The following is a 16,668-nucleotide window of genomic DNA, read 5'->3' as shown; positions in this document are numbered from 1 at the left end:
CTCACAGTCTAGAAGGGGGGGACAGACAACAAAACCAAACCTATTAACGAAATGAAATCAATAGAATAGGTATGTCCAAGTAAAATTAATAAATAGAGTAATAAATCTGTACAAACATATATACGTCTATACAGGTGCTGTGGATGGGGGAAGGAGGTAAGGAGGAGACAGACAACAAAACCAAACCTATTAACAAAATGAAATCGATAAATATGTACAAGTAAAATAAATAAATAGAATACTAAATCCGTACAAACATATATCCATCTATACAGGGGCTGTGGGGAAGGGGAGGAGGGGGAGAGGAAGGAGGGGGCTCAGTGTGGGAAGGCCTCCTGGAGGAGGTGAGCTCTCAGTAGGGCCTTGAAGGGAGGAAGAGAGCTCCCTACTTCTGCTCTTCTCTGCGAGACGGAGACCTCGTGGGAGGGGGAGACTCCACGGAGTCAGAGATGAATCATCCATCACCCCTGACTCTCCCCTTTCAATCAATCAATCAATCAATCGTATTTATTGAGCGCTTACTGTGTGCAGAGCACTGGACTAAGCGCTTGGGGCCCCTTCCTTCCTCTCCCCCTCGTCCCCCTCTCCATCCCCCCCATCTTACCTCCCCACAGCACCTGTATATATAATAATAATAATAATAATAATTTTGGTATTTGTTAAGCGCTTACTATGTGCAAAGCACTGTTCTAAGCGCTGGGGAGGATACAATAATAATAATAATGATGGCATTTATTAAGCGCTTACTATGTGCAAAGCACTGTTCTAAGCGCTGGGGAGGATACAAGGTGATCAGGTTGTCCCATGTGGGGCTCACAATCTTAATCCCCATTTTACAGATGAGGGAACTGAGGCCCAGAGAAGTGAAATGACTTATGTATATATGTTTGTACAGATTTATTACTCTATTTATTTTACTTGTACCTATCTATTCTATTTATTTTATTTTGTTAGTACGTTTGGCTTTGTTCTCTGTCTCCCCCTTCTAGACTGTGAGCCCGCCGTTGGGTAGGGACCGTCTCTATGTGTTGCCAGCTTGGACTTCCCAAGCGCTTAGTCCAGCGCTCTGCACACAGTAAGCGCTCAATAAATACGATTGCTTGATTGATTGATTGATTGATTGATTGGGAGGGCGGAGGGAGGGAGGAAAAAACAAAATGGGACAACAGAGTGGGAGAGAATCATGAATCAATCAATCATGAGTCAATCGTATTTACTGAGCGCTTACTGTGTGCAGAGCACTGTACTAAGCGCTTGGGAAGTACAAGTTGGTAACATATAGAGACAGTCCCTACCCAACAGTGGGCTCACAGTCTAGTCTTTCCACCTCCGACTCTCCCCCGGGTGTCCCAGCACAGACCATCCGACACCCCCGACTCTCCCCTCTCCGTCCCTCAGTCTCCCCCGGTGACCCAGCGTCCGGACGCTGGGCCACTGACCCGTCGGCGACCCGGAGCCGGTGGTGTTTCCGGCCGCCCGGCTTGCTGTGGGAATGGATTCCCCGTGCCCATCCCATTCCGGGAGTGGGGGGCTGCATCCGAGCGAGGGCTGTGTCCAAGATGGGGCGTTGGGGGGCACGGCGGAGAGACTAGGCCCTGCCCCAACACCGTCCACACCGCCGCCATCAATCAATCAATCAGCCAATCGTATTTATTGAGCACTTACTGTGTGCAGAGCACTGTACTAAGCGCTTGGGAAGTCCAAGTTGGCAACATACAGAGACGGTCTCTACCCAACAGCGGGCTCACAATCTAGAAAAGCAGGCCCGCCCCAGCCGTCCAGGCCATGCGACATGGCAGGGTTTGAAGGTGACATTACTCTCCCTTCCCCTCTTCCGCCTCAACCCCTGCCAATCAATCAATCAATCAATCAATCAATCGTATTTATTGAGCGCTTACTGCGCGCAGAGCACCGTACTAAGCGCTTGGGAAGTACAAGTTGGCAACATATAGAGACGGTCCCTACCCAACAGCGGGCTCACAGTCTAGAGGGACCCCCGAGGGGTCCCTCGTTAATCAATCAATCGTATTTATTGAGCGCTTACTGCGTGCAGAGCACTGGACTAAACTGAGGGCTCCCCGGACCTCTTTTCCACAGAAATATTTTTGACCTTAGTTTCCGCCTCTCGAGAGGCAGATTTTCCCGCTGAGACCAGGAAAGGCCTCCCAATCAACCAGTCAATCAATCAATCAATAATTATGTTTTGTATTAAGCGCCTTCTACGTGCCAGGTACCGTACTATGCGCTAGGGTGGATACAGGCAAATCAGATTGGGCACGGTCCCTGTCCCATGTGGGGCTCACGGTCTCCATGCCCATTTTACAGATGAGGGAACTAAGGCACAGAAGTGAAGTAATAATAATAATAATTATGGGATTTGTTAAGCGCTTACTATATGCCAAGCACTGTAACAATAATAATAATAATAATAATAATAGTAATAATAATAATAATAATGGTATTTGTTAAGAAGCAGTGTGGCTCAGTGGAAAGAGCCCAGGCTTGGAAGTCAGAGGTCATGAGTTCGAATCCCAGCTCCGCTACATGTCAGCTGTGTGACCTTGGGCAAGCCACTTAACTTCTCTGTGCCTCAGTTACCTCATCTGTAAAATGGGGATTACAACTGTGAGCCCCACATTGGACCTGATAACCTTGTATCCCCCCCACCCCCAGCGCTTAGGACAGTGCCCAGTGACATAGTAAGCGCTCAATAAATACGATTGATGATGATGCCCGGCACATAGTAAGCGCTTAACAAATACCATTATTATTATTAAGTGCTTACTATGGGCAAAACACTGTTCAAGCGCTGGTGGGGGGGATACAAGGTGATCAGGTTGTCCCATGTGGGGCTCACAGTCTTAATCCCCATTTTCCAGATGAGGGAACTGAGGCACAGAGAAGTGAAGTGGCTTGCCCAAGGTCACACAACTGACAAGTGATGGAGCAGTGATTCGAACCCATGACCTCCGCCTCCCAAGCCCCTGTTCTTTCCACTGAGCCACGCCGCTGGGGTGGATACAAGGTAATCAGGTTGTCATTCATTCATTCATTCAATCCTATTTATTGAGCGCTTACTGTGTGCAGAGCACTGTACTAAGCGCTTGGAAAGTACAAATCGGTAACACACAGAGACAGTCCCTACCCAACAACGGGCTCCCAGTCTAGAAAGGGGAGACAATCAATCAATCAATCGCATTTATTGAGACAGACAACAAACCAAAACAGGTAGAAAGGTGTTAATACGGTCAGAATAGATAGAATTACAGGTTGTCCCACGTGGGGCTCACAGTCTTAATCCCCATTTTACAGTTGAGGTAGCTGAGGCCCAGAGAAGTGAAGCGACTTGGCCAAGGTCACACAGCAGACATGTGGCGAAGCTGGGATTAGAACCCAGGACCTCACAGCTCCCAGGCCCGTGCTGTACCACTACACCATGATGCTTCTCAATCAACGGTATTTATTGAGCGCTTATTCAAGGGCTTAAAAAGCTCAGTAGTCTCACCTCTCATGGAGCTTTCGTCCTCCTCCCGGATGATTCATTCATTCATTCATTCATTCAATCGTACTTATTGAGCGCTTAGCACTGTACTAAGCGCTTGGGAAGTCCAAGTTGGCAACGTATAGAGACGGTCCCTACCCAACAGTGGGCTCACAGTCTAGAGACGCAAGGACCGTCCACCCCAAAACCATCAGCGTGGCTCAGTGGAAAGAGCACGGGCTTTGGAGTCAGAGATCATGGGTTCAAATCCCGGCTCTGCCAACTGTCAGCTGTGTGACTTTGGGCAAGTCACTTCACTTCTCTGTGCCTCAGTTACCTCAGCTGTGAAATGGGGATTAAAACTGTGAGCCCCCTGTGGGACAACTTGATCACCTTGTAACCTCCCCCAGCGCTTAGAACAGTGCTTTGCACATAGTAAGCGCTTAACAAATGCCATCATCATCATCATCCTGCCAGCCCCCTCCTCCGGGAGGTCTTCCCAGATGAGACATCTCTTTCCCGGCGCTCCGGCGCCCTGATCCGACATCCATCCCCCTCAGCCTTCTCAATTCGTTATTTCATTCATTCATTCGTTCAATCCTATTTATTGAGCGCTTCCTGTGTGCAGAGCACTGGACTAAGCGCTTGGGAAGTCCAAGTTGGCAACATATGGAGACGGTCCCCTACCCAACAGCGGGCTCACAGTCTAGAAGTCAGAGGTCATGGGTTCAAATTTAGCACTGCTCTCTCCCAAGAAGAGGCAGATCCCCGGGGGAGTGGCGAGGCGGCACCAGGGAGGGCTGCCTGGAAGAGGTGGCTTTTCAATTCATTCAGTCGTATTTATTGAGCGCTTACTGTGTGCAGAGCACTGTACTGAGCGCTTGGGAAGTCCAAGTCGGCAACATATAGAGGCGGTCCCTACCCAACAGTGGGCTCACAGTCTAGAAGGGGGAGACAGAGGACAAAACAAAACATATTAACCAAATCATCATCATCATCATCATCAATCATATTTATTGAGCGCTTACTATGTGCAGGGCACTGTACTAAGTGCTTGGGAAGTACAAATTGGCAACATATAGAGACGGTCCCTACCCAACAGTGGGCTCACAGTCTAGAAGGGGGAGACAGAGAACAAAACCAAACATATTAACCAAATCATCATCATCATCATCATTAATCGTATTTATTGAGCGCTTACTATGTGCAGAGCACTGTACTAAGCGCTTGGGAAGTACAAATTGGCAACATGTAGAAACGGTCCCTACCCAACAGCGGGCTCACAGTCTAAAAGGGGGAGACAGAGAACAAAACCAAACATACTAACAAAATCAAATAAATAGAATAGATATGGACAAGTAAAATAAATAAATAGAGGAATAAATACGTACAAACATATATGCATATATATACAGGTGCTGTGGGGAGGCGAAGGAGGTAAGGCGGGGGGATTCATTCATTCATTCAATCGTATTTATTGAGCGCTTGGGGGGAGGAGGGATGGGAGGAGGACTTCAATGTGGAGTCACATTTGGGGGAGAGGGAAAACTATAATAATAATAATAATAATAATAATAACAACAATAATAATAATGGCATTTATTAAGCGCTTACTATGTGCAGAGCACTGTTCTAAGCGAACTATAATAATAATAATAATAACAATAATAATAATGGCATTTATTAAGCGCTTGCTATGTGCAAAGCACTGTTCTAAGCACTGGGGAGGTTACAAGGTGATCAGGTTGTCCCACTTGGGGCTCACAGTCTTCATCCCCATTTTACAGATGAGGGAACTGAGGCCCAGAGAGGTTAAGTAATAATAATAATGATGGCATTTATTAAGCGCTTCCTATGTGCAAAGCACTGTTCTAAGCACTGGGGAGGATACAAGGTGATCAGGTTGTCCCACGGGGGGCTCACAGTCTTCATACCCATTTTCCAGATGAGGGAACTGAGGCCCAGAGAAGTGAAGTGACTTGCTCAAAGTCACACAGCTGACAAGTGGCGGAGCCGGGATTTGAACCCACAACCTCTGTCTCCAAAGCCCACGCTCTTTCCACTGAGCCACGCCGCTTCTCAGGTGTTGTGGGGGGAGAAGTGGGTGGGGAGGGAATGAATAAGGGAGTAAATCAGGGAGACGCAGAAAGGAGTGGGAAAAGAAGAAATGAGGGCTTAGTCAGGGAAGGCCTCTCGGAGGAGGTGGGCCCAGGCCAGGTGGGACTATGCCCTTTCGGAGCAGCCTGCCCTGCCGGCCCAAGAGGAGGTGGGGTTGGGAGGCTGGACAGTGTGGCTCAGTGGAAAGAGCCCAGGCTTTGGAGTCAGAGGTCATGGGTTCAAATCCCAGCTCCGCCAATTCCCAGCTGTGTGACTCTGGGCAAGTCACTTCACTTCTCTGGACCTCAGTTCCCTCATCTGTCAAATGGGGATGAAGACCGTGAGCCCCCGTGGGACAACCTGATCACCTTGTAAGCTCCCCAGCGCTTAGAACAGTGCTTTGCACAGAGTAAGCGCTTAATAAATGCTATTATTATTATTGTTGTTATTATTATCTCCCAGGATGGTCACTGAACCAACACCTGCCCGCCTGGGTAGAGCCCGGGCTTGGGAGTCAGAAGGTGGTGGGTTCGAATTCCGCCTCCGCCACTTTGCTGTGTGTGACCTCGGGCAAGTCTCTTCACTTCTCTGGGCCTCAGTTCCCTCATCTGTAAAATGGGATTAAGACCGTGAGCCCTATGCAACTCAGGGACTGCGTCCAACCCCATTACCGTGTATCTACCCCAGCGCTTAGGACAGTGCCCGGCACCTAGGAAGTGCTTATCAAATCCCATAATTATTATTTATTACTGGGAGCGGAAGAGGAGGCCTTCCCAGACTGAGCCCCCTCCTTCCACTTCCTGGCCTTACCTCCTTCCCCTCCCCACAGCACCTGTATATATGTATATATGTTTGTACGGATTTATTACTCTATTTATTTATTTTATTTGTACATATTTATTCTATTTATTTTATTTTGTTAATATGTTTTGTTCTCTGTCTCCCCCTTCTAGACTGTGAGCCCACTGTTGGATAGGGACTGTCTCTAGATGTTGCCAACTTGGACTTCCCCAGTGCTTAGTACAGTGCTCTGCACACAGTAAGTGCTCAATAAATACGATTGGTGATATGTGTTTGTACGGATTTATTACTCTATTTATTTATTTTATTTGTACATATTTATTCTATTTAATTTTGTTAATATGTTTTGTTCTCTGTCTCCCACTTCTAGACTGTGAGCCCACTGTTGGGTAGGGACCGTCTCTATATGTTGCCAACTTGGACTTCCCATGCGCTTAGTACAGTGCTCTGTACACAGTAAGCGCTCAATAAATACGATTGAATGAATGAATGAATGAATGAATGAATGAATGAATGAATGAGAGGAGAAAGGGGGACGGAGGGGGAAAAGAAGGAGAAGGAAGGAGAGGGAGAAGAGGGAAGGGGATGGGAAGGAGAGAGGGAGAGGAGAAAGGAAGGATGGGGAGGGGTGGTGGGAGAGGATGAGGAGGGGAAAGGAGAGAGAGAGAGGGAGAGGAGAGAGGAAGGATGGGGAAGGGTGGTAGGAGAGGATGAGGAGGGGGAAGGAGAGAGAGAGAGGGAGAGGAGAGAGGAAGGATGGGGAAGGGTGGTGGGAGAGGATGAGGAGGGGGAAGGAGAGAGGGAGAGGAGAAAGGAAGGATGGGGAAGGGTGGTGGGAGAGGATGAGGAGGGGGAAGGAGAGAGGGAGAGGGAGAGGAGAGAGGAAGGATGGGGAGTGGTGGTGGGAGAGGATGAGGAGGGGGAAGGATAGAGGGAGAGGAGAGGAGACAGGAAGGATGGGGAGCGGTGGTGGGAGAGGATGAGGAGGGGGAAGGAGAGAGGGAGAGGAGAGGAGAGAGGAAGGATGGGGAGCGGTGGTGGGAGAGGATGAGGAGGGGGAAGGAGAGAGGAGGAGAGGGTGAGGAGGGAAAGGGAGGAAAGGGAAGAGGAGAAGAAGAGGAGGGAGAGAAGGGAAGAGGAGAAGAAGAGGTGGGAGAGAAGGGAAAGGTGGGAGAGAAGGAAAGAGAAGAGGTGGGAGAGAAGGGAAGAGAAGAAGAGGTGGGAGAGAAGGGAAGAGAAAAAGAGGTGAGAGAGAAGGGAAAGGAGAGAAGCAGCATGGCCTAATTAATAGCAAGAGCATAGGCTTGAGAGTCAGAGGACCTGGGTTCCAATCCCAGCTCTGCCAACTGTCTGCTGTGTGACCTTGGGCAAGTCTCTTAATTTCCCTGTGCCTCAGTTCCCTCATCTGTAAAATGGGGATTAAGACTGTGAGCCCCACGTGGGGCAACCTGATTCCCCTGTGTTTACCCCAGCACTTAGAACCGCGCTTGGCACATAGTAAGCGCTTACCAAACAACAGACTAATGATTATTATTACTGTTAAGAGGAGGGAGAACAGTGCCAGTGCTTAGAACAGTGCTTTGCACATAGTAAGCGCTTAATAAGTGCCATGAGCCCACTCTTTTAGACTGTGAGCCCACTGTTGGGTAGGGACTGTCTCTATATGATGCCAATTTGTACTTCCCAAGTGCTTAGTACAGTGCTCTGCACACAGTAAGCGCTCAATAAATACGATTGATGATGATGATGATTATTATTATTATTATAAGGAGAGGAGCTTAGAACAGTGCCAGCGCTTAGAACAGTGCTTTTGCACATAGTAAGCGCTTCATAAATGCCATTATTATTATTATAAGGAGAGGGAGGGAGGTTAATCCAGGTTGGGAGGATTACTTGTACTTCCCAAGCGCTTAGTCCGGTGCTCTGCACACAGTAAGCGCTCAATAAATACGACTGAATGGATGAAATGAGGAGCAGCAGGACAGTGGCGGGGGTGGAGTGTGTATAAATACCCACGTCCCCCCTGCTCCCATGGACACCCCGTGTCCCCCACCCCCTCCCCGGCCCAAGCCAAGTTTCCTGGACTCCGTTTCCCCCCATTGTCTTCCAGGGGAACAGAAATGTCCGCGCAAGCAGCTCGCGGCCTGGAGATTATTTTGGTCCCGTTGGACGCTGTAGCCACCAGGCCCCGAGTGGATTCAAATTTATCCACTTCTATTAATAGAAATAAACGAATTACCCCGTCTGCCTCTCCCCCTCTAGACTGTAGGCTCGCTGCGGGCATGGAAGGCGTCCGCTCACTGTTCCGTTGTCCTCTCCCAAGAGTTTGGTCCAGTGGTCTTCACACGGTAAGCGCTCACTAAGTATGACTGAATTATTTCAATTCATTCATTCAGTCGTATTTATTGAGCGCTTACCGTGGGCAGGGCACTGGACTGGGCGCTTGGGGAGGACAAGCTGGCAACATGTAGAGACGGGCTCACAGTCTAGAAGGGGGAGATGGACAACAAAACAAAACACGTGGACGGGTGTCAAGTCATCGGAATAAAGAGAAATAAAGCTAGATGCACATCATTAACAAAATGAATGAATGAACAGGAGGTGGGGCAATCAATCAATCAATCAATCAATCGTATTTATTGAGCACTTACTGTGTGCAGAGCACTGTACTAAGCGCTTGGGAAGCACAATCAATCAATCAATCATATTTATTGAGCGCTTGCTGTGTGCAGAGCACTGTACTAAGCGCTTGGGAAGTAAAAGTTGGCAACATATAGAGACAGTCCCTACCCAACAGTGGGCTCACAGTCTAAAAAGTTGGCAACATCTAGAGACGGTCCCTACCCAACAGTGGGCTCACAGTCTAGAAGGGGGAGACGGAGAACAAAACCAAACATATTAACAAAATAAAATAAATAGAATAGATATGTACAAGTAAAATAAATAAATAGAGTAATAAATATGTACAAACATATATACATAAGCACACAGTAAGCGCTCAGTAAGTATGACTGAATGAATTCAATTCATTCAGGTACCCCTGTCTTACCTCCCTCCCTTCCCCACAGCACCTGTATGTATGTATATATGCTTGTACATATTTATTACCCTATTTATTTATTTATTTTACTTGTACATATCTATTCTATTTATTTTGTTAATATGTTTGGTTTTGTTCTCTGTCTCCCCCTTCTAGACTGTGAGCCCGCTGTTGGGTAAGGACTGTCTCTATATGTTGCCAACTTGGACTTCCCAAGCGCTTAGTCCAGTGCTCTGCACACAGTAAGCGCTCAATAAATACAATTAATTGATTGATTGATTGACTGATTGTATTTATTGTATTTATTTATTGATTGTATTTATTGTATTTATTTATTTATTCATCATCAATAAATACGATTGATGATGATAGTAAGCGCTTAACAAATACCAGTATTACTATTATTTTTATTATGGGTAGTTCTGGGCCCTGCAGGCCTCAGGCCTGACAACCCGATCACCTTGTATCCCCTCCAGCGCTTAGAACAGTGCTTGGCACATAGTAAGCGCTTAACAAATACTATTATTATTATTATTATTATTATTATTAGTGGTCCTGGGCCCTGCAAGCCTCAGGCCTGTCGCCCGGGGGCCAGGGTCGGGTCCCCCTTGGGACAACCCAATCACCTTGTATGCCCCCCAGTGCTTAGAATAGTGCTTGGCACATAGTAAGCGCTTAACAAATACCATTATTATTATTATCATCATCATCATTATTATTATCATTATTATTATTGGTGGTGCTGGGCCCTGCAGGCCTCAGGCCTGTCGCCCGGGGGCCAGGGCCGGACCCTCCTCGGGACAACCCGATCACCTTGTATCCTCCCCAGCGCTTAGAACAGTGCTTGGCACATAGTAAGCACTTAACAAATGCCATTATTGTTATTATTATTATTATTATTAGTGGTCTTGGGCCCTGCAGGCCTCAGGGCCATCGCCCGGGGGCCAGGGCTGGACCTCCCTCGGGACAACCCGATCACCTTGTATATCCCCCCAGTGCTTAGAACAGTGCTTGGCACAGAGTAAGTGCTTAATACTATTATTATTCTTATTATTATTATTATTATTATTATTATTAGTGGTGGTCCTGGGCCCTGCAGGCCTCAGGCCTGTGGCCCGGGGGCCAGGGCTGGGCCCCCCTTGGGATAACCCGATCACCTTGTATCCACCCCCAGTGCTTAGAACAGTGCTTGGCACAGAGTAATTGATCAATCAATCAATCAATCGTATTTATTGAGCGCTTACTATGTGCAGAGCACTGTACTAAGCGCTTGGGAAGTACAAATTGGCATCACATAGAGACAGTCCCTACCCAACAGTGGGCTCACAGTCTAAAAGTAAATACGATTGAATGAATGAATGAAAGGTGAGGTAACTGAGGCACAGAGAAGTTAAATGACTTGCCCACGGTCACACAGCTGACAAGTGGCGGAGCTGGGATTCAAACCCATGACCTCTGACTCCCAAGCCCGGGCTCTTTCCACTGAGCCACGCTGCTTCTCAAGATTATTATTATTATTATTATTATTGTTATTATTATTATTCTGGGTGATCCTGGGCCCCACAGGCCTCAGGCCCGTGACCCGGGAGCACGGTGGGGGGGCCCCCTTGGGACAACCCGATCACCTTGTATCCCCCCCAGTGCTTAGAACAGTGCTTGGCACATAGTAAGCGCTTAATACTATTATTATTATAATTATTATTATTATTATTATTAATGATTATTCTGGGTGATCCTGGGCCCCGGGGTCCAGGGCCGGGCCTCCCTCGGCCAGCAGGTGGCGTCGTTGTTCCCGCGCGGCCTCGGGTTGGGCTCCTTCTGGGGGGGAAGGAAAACCCGGACGAGAATCCTCGGGAACGGATCCAGGGGCAGCAACGCCCTCCGCCTGCGGCCCCCGCCGGCTACTCCAAAGACCCGGAGCGGAACCGCAAGAGAAGCAGCGTGGCTCACTGGAAAGAGCCCGGACTTTGGAGTCAGAGCTCATGGGTTCGAATCCCGCCTCCGCCAATCAATCAATCATATTTATTGAGCGCTTACTGTGTGCAGAGCACCGGACTAAGCGCTTGGGAAGTCCAAGTTGGCAACATATAGAGACAGTCCCTACCCAACAGTGGGCTCACAGTCTAAAAGCAGGAGACAAGAGAACAAAACCAAACATACTAATAAAATAAATAGAATAGATATGACTTTGGGCCAGTCACTTCACTTCTCTGGGCCTCAGTTCCCTCACCTGCAAAATGGGTAGAGACCGTCTCTATATGTTGCCAACTTGGACTTCCCAGTCACAGGATGGGGCTGGTAATAATAATAATGATGATGGCATTTGTTAAGCGCTTACTATAATACTGATGATGGCATTTATTAAGTGCTTACTATGTGCAAAGCACCATTCGAAGCACTGGGGAGGTTACAAGGTGATCAGGTTGGGCCTCGTGGGGCTCACAGTCTTCACCCCCATTTTCTATTTATTTTATTTTGTTAATAGGTTTTGTTTTGTTGTCTGTCTCCCCCTTCTAGACTGTGAGCCCGTTGTTGGGTAGGGACCGTCTCTAGATGTTGCCAACTTGGACTTCCCAAGCGCTTAGTCCAGTGCTCTGCACACAGTAAGCGCTCAATAAATACGATTGAATGAATGAATGAATTTTCCAGATGAGGGAACTGAGACCCAGAGAAGTGACTTGCCCAAAGTCACCCAGCTGACAATTGGCAGAGCCGGGATTTGAACCCATGACCTCTGACTCCAAAGCCCGGGTTCTTTCCTACTGAGCCACGCTGCTTCTCTAGCCACGCTGCTTCTGATGATGATGGCATTTATTAAGCGCTTACTATGTGCAAAGCACTGTTCTAAGCGCTGGGGAGGTTACAAGGTGATCAGGTGGTCCCACTGGGGGCTCACAGTCTTCAACCCCATTTGACAGATGAGGGAACTGGGGCTCAGAGAATCAATCAATCAATCACTCAATCGTATTTATTGAGCGCTTACTGTGTGCAGAGCACTGGACTAAGCGCTTGGGAAGTACAAGTTGGCACTTCAGAGAATGATAGCATTTATTAATGATAGCATTTATTAAGCGCTTACTATCATCATCATCAATCGTATTTATTGAGCGCTTACTATGTGCAGAGCACTGTACTAAGCGCTTGGGAAGTACAAATTGGCAACCTATAGAGACAGTCCCTACCCAACAGTGGGCTCACAGTCTAAAAGTGCTTACTATGTGCTTACTAAGCACTAACAGTGCTTACTCTGTGCAAAGCACTTTTCTAAGCGCTGGGGAGGTTACAAGGTGATGAGGTGGTCCCACGGGGGGCTCCCAGTTTTAACCCCCATTTTACAGAGGAGGGAACTGAGGCCCAGAGAAGTGAAGTGACTTGCCCAAGGTCACAAAGCAGACGCGTGAGGGAGGCGGGATTAGAACCCATGACCTCTGACTCCCGAGCCCGGGCTCTTGCCACTGAGCCACGCTACGGTTGGGCCCAGGGCGGGTGTGGAAGGAGTAGGCCACGCTCTTGAGCCCGGGATGGCTACCAGGGGCTCTCCGGGCCTCGTCGCCGGTTTACCCGGGAAAATGCCAGCGGCCCGGGAGTCCCGGGGTTGGCCCCTGGCACCGCCACCCCCCCGGCTGTGGCACGGACCCCCACAGGTGCCAGGGAGCTAGGAGGAAGCGGGAGCTGAACACCCCCCATAGTGTCGGTGACGGCCCACCCGCCACTCAATCAATCAATCAATCGTATTTATTGAGCGCTTACTGTGTGCAGAGCACTGGACTAAGCGCTTGGGAAGTCCAAGTTGGCAACATATAGAGACAGTCCCTACCCAACAGTGGGCTCACAGTCTAGAAGGGGGAGACAGAGAACAAAACCAAACATACTAACAAAATAAAATAGACTAGATAGGCACAAGTAAAATAAATAAATCAATCAATCGTATTTATTGAGCGCTTACTGTGTGCAGAGCACTGGACTAAGCGCTTGGGAAGTACAAGTAGAGACGGTCCCTACCCAACATCGGGCTCACAGTCTAGAAGGGGGAGACAAAGAACAAAACCAAACATACTAACAAAATAAAATAGACTAGATAGGTACAAGTAAAATAAATAAATAGAGTAATAAATCTGTACAAACATATATACACATATACAGGTGCTGTGGGGAAGGGAAGGAGGTAAGATGGGGGGATGGAGAGGGGGATGAGGGGGAAGAGTGTGAGCCCCCCGTGGGACAGTCCGATCACCCTGCAACCTCCCCAGTGCCTAGAACAGTGCCTTGCACATAGTAAGCGCCTAATAAATGCCATCATCATCAATCATCATCATCACCCCGGATGCCACCGTGCTGGCCGAAGGCGACGAGGATCCGCTCGTCGTGCAGCTTGAGCAGGGACCGTCTCTATATGTCGCCAACTTGTCCCTCCCAAGCGCTTAGTCCAGTGCTCTGCACACAGTAAGCGCTCAATAAATACGATTGATTGATTGATTCCTGATTCTCCCTCCCAGAGACCCAGCACGGACCCACCTGGCTCTCCCCCAGTGACCGTCCAACCCTCTTGACTCTCCCCTCTCCATCCCTGGTCTCCCCTAATGCTCCAACACAGATCATCCAACACTTCTGACTCTCTCCCTGCCATCCCTGTTGCCGACTTGGACTTCCCAAGCGCTCAGTACAGTGCTCTGCGCACAGTAAGCGCTCAATAAATACGATTGATTGATTGATTGATCCCTGATTCTCCCCTGGTGACCCTGCATGGACCATCCAACACCGCTGACCCTCCCCTCTTCATCCCCAACTGTGAGCCCACTGTTGGGTAGGGACCGTCTCTATATATTGCCAACTTGTACTTCCCAAGCGCTTAGTACAGTGCTCTGCACACAGGAAGCGCTCAATAAATACGATTGATTGATTGATTATTGAGCGCTTACTGTGTGTGCAGAGCACTTTACTAAGCACTGGGATGAGGACAATAAAACAGAGTAAGCAGGCCTCTCTCTCTCCCCACAAGGAGCTTCCAATCTAGCAGGGGGGGCACAGACATTAGTACCAATAAATAAATTACGGAATTAATAAATTACAGATATGGACGCTTAATAAATGCCATTATTATTCTTATTATCACACTCAGCGTTGACACATTCCTTGCCCACATTTTGTTCTGACGACTTGACACCCGTCCACATGTTTTGTTTTGTCGTCTGTCTCCCCCTTCTAGGCTGTGAGCCCGTTGTTGGGTAGGGACCGTCCTTATATGTTGCCGACTTGGACTTCCCAAGCGCTTAGTACAGTGCTCTGCACACAGTAAGCACTCAATAAATGCTATTGAATGAATGTAAACAAGGGCTGTGCTCTTGGAGGAGATGTGCTTTAAATAAGGCTTTAAAGCAGCGTGGCTCAGTGGAAAGAGCCTGGGCTTTGGAGTCAGAGGTCATGGGTTCAAATCCCGGCTCCGCCAACTGTCAGCTGTGTGACTCTGGGAAAATCACTTCTCTGGGCCTCAGTTATCTCATCTGTAAAAGGGGGATTAAAATTGTGAGCCCCCAGGGGGACAACGTGATCACCTTGTAACCTCCCCAGCGCTTAAAACAGTGCTTTGCACGTAGTAAGCGCTTAACAAATACCAACATTCTTATTATTTATTATTTATTTATTATTATCCCGTCTCCACCACAAGTCTGCTGTGTGACCTTGGGCAAGTCACTTAACTTCTCTGAGCCTCAGTTCCCTCATCTGTAAAAATGGGGATTAAGACTGTGAGCCCCACATGGGACAACGTGATCACCTTGTAACCTCCCCAGCGCTTAGAACAGTGCTTTGCACGTAGTAAGCGCTTAACAAATGCCAACATTATTATTATTATTATTTAAAGGCAGGGAGAGTGATCGTCTGTCGGCAGGATGTGGGTGAGGAGTCGGCGGTGAGATAGACGAGACGGCGAGTAGCTTGGCGTTACAGGAGCGAAGTGTGAAGGAAGTAAGGTAATCAATCAATCAATCAATCGTATTTATTGAGCGCTTCCTGTGTGCAGAGCACTGTACTAAGCGCTTGGGAAGTACAAGCTGGCAACATATAGAGACAGTCCCTACCCATCAGTGGGCTCACAGTCTAGAAGGGGGAGACAGAGAACAAAACCAAACGTACTAACAAAATAAAATAAATAGAATAGATAGGGACAAGTAAGACAGGAGCAAGGAGATTGAGGGCTTTAAAGCCAATCGCGAGGAGTTTTTGTTTGATGCAGAGGTGGCTGGGCAACTGCTTGGACGTCCTTGACGGGTGGGGAAACATGGACTGAACACTTGTGTAGAAAAATCACCCGGGGAACAGGGGGAAATATGGACCGGAGAGGGGACAGACAGGAAGCAGGGAAGTCAGCAAAGAGGCTGATGTTGGGTAGGGACCGTCTCTATATGTTGCCAATTTGTACTTCCCAAGCGCTTAGTACAGTGCTCTGCACACAGTAAGCACTCAATAAATACGATTGATGATGATGATGTAGTAATCAAGGCAGGATAGGATAAGCGCGTGGCTCAGTGGAAAGAGCCCGGGCTTGGGAGGCAGAGGTCATGGGTTCTAATCCCGGCTCCACCACTTGTCAGCTGTGTGACTTTGGGCGAGTCACTTCACTTCTCTGGGCCTCAGTCCCCTCATCTGTAAAATGGGGATGAAGACTGGGAGCCCCACGTGGGGCAACCTTGATTAGAAGGCCTTCCCAGACTGAGCCCCTTCCTTCCTCTCCCCCTCGTCCCCTTCTCCATCCCCCCATCTTACCTCCTTCCCTTCCCCACAGCACCTGTATATATGTTTGTACATATTTATTACTCTATTTATTTATTTTACTTGTACATATCTATTCTATTTTATTTTTTTAGTATGTTTGGTTTTGTTCTCTGTCTCCCCCTTTTAGACTGTGAGCCCGCTGTTGGGTAGGGGCTGTCTCTATATGTTGCCAATTTGGACTTCCCAAGCGCTTAGTACAGTGCTCTGCACACAGTAAGCGCTCAATAAATACAAGTGATTGATTGATTACCTTGTATCCCCCCAGTGCTTAGAACAGTGCTTGGCACATAGTAAGCGCTTAACAAATGCCATCATCATTATTATTATTATTATAAGTGCTTGGGAGTCAGAGGTCATGGGTTCAAATCCCAGCTCCGCCACGTCAGCTGCGTGACTTTGGGCAAGTCACCTCGCTTCTCTATGCCTCAGTTCCCTCATCTGTAAAATGGGGATTAAGACTGGGAGCCCCACGTGGGAC

General features: G+C 48.2%; 1 protein-coding gene across 1 annotated transcript in view; it reads right to left on the bottom strand.

Annotated features, from left to right (window-relative positions):
* The window catches only part of PRKCE (protein kinase C epsilon), a 184,523-nt gene that overhangs the window by 102,611 nt on the left and 65,244 nt on the right, over positions 1-16,668 (bottom strand). The window lies entirely within an intron of this gene.

Source organism: Tachyglossus aculeatus, chromosome 9 (genome assembly GCF_015852505.1).
Source record: "Tachyglossus aculeatus isolate mTacAcu1 chromosome 9, mTacAcu1.pri, whole genome shotgun sequence".
NCBI lineage: Eukaryota > Metazoa > Chordata > Mammalia > Monotremata > Tachyglossidae > Tachyglossus > Tachyglossus aculeatus.
The sequence above is the reverse complement of the archived record's forward strand: the minus strand, read 5'-3'. Positions and strand labels throughout refer to the sequence as shown.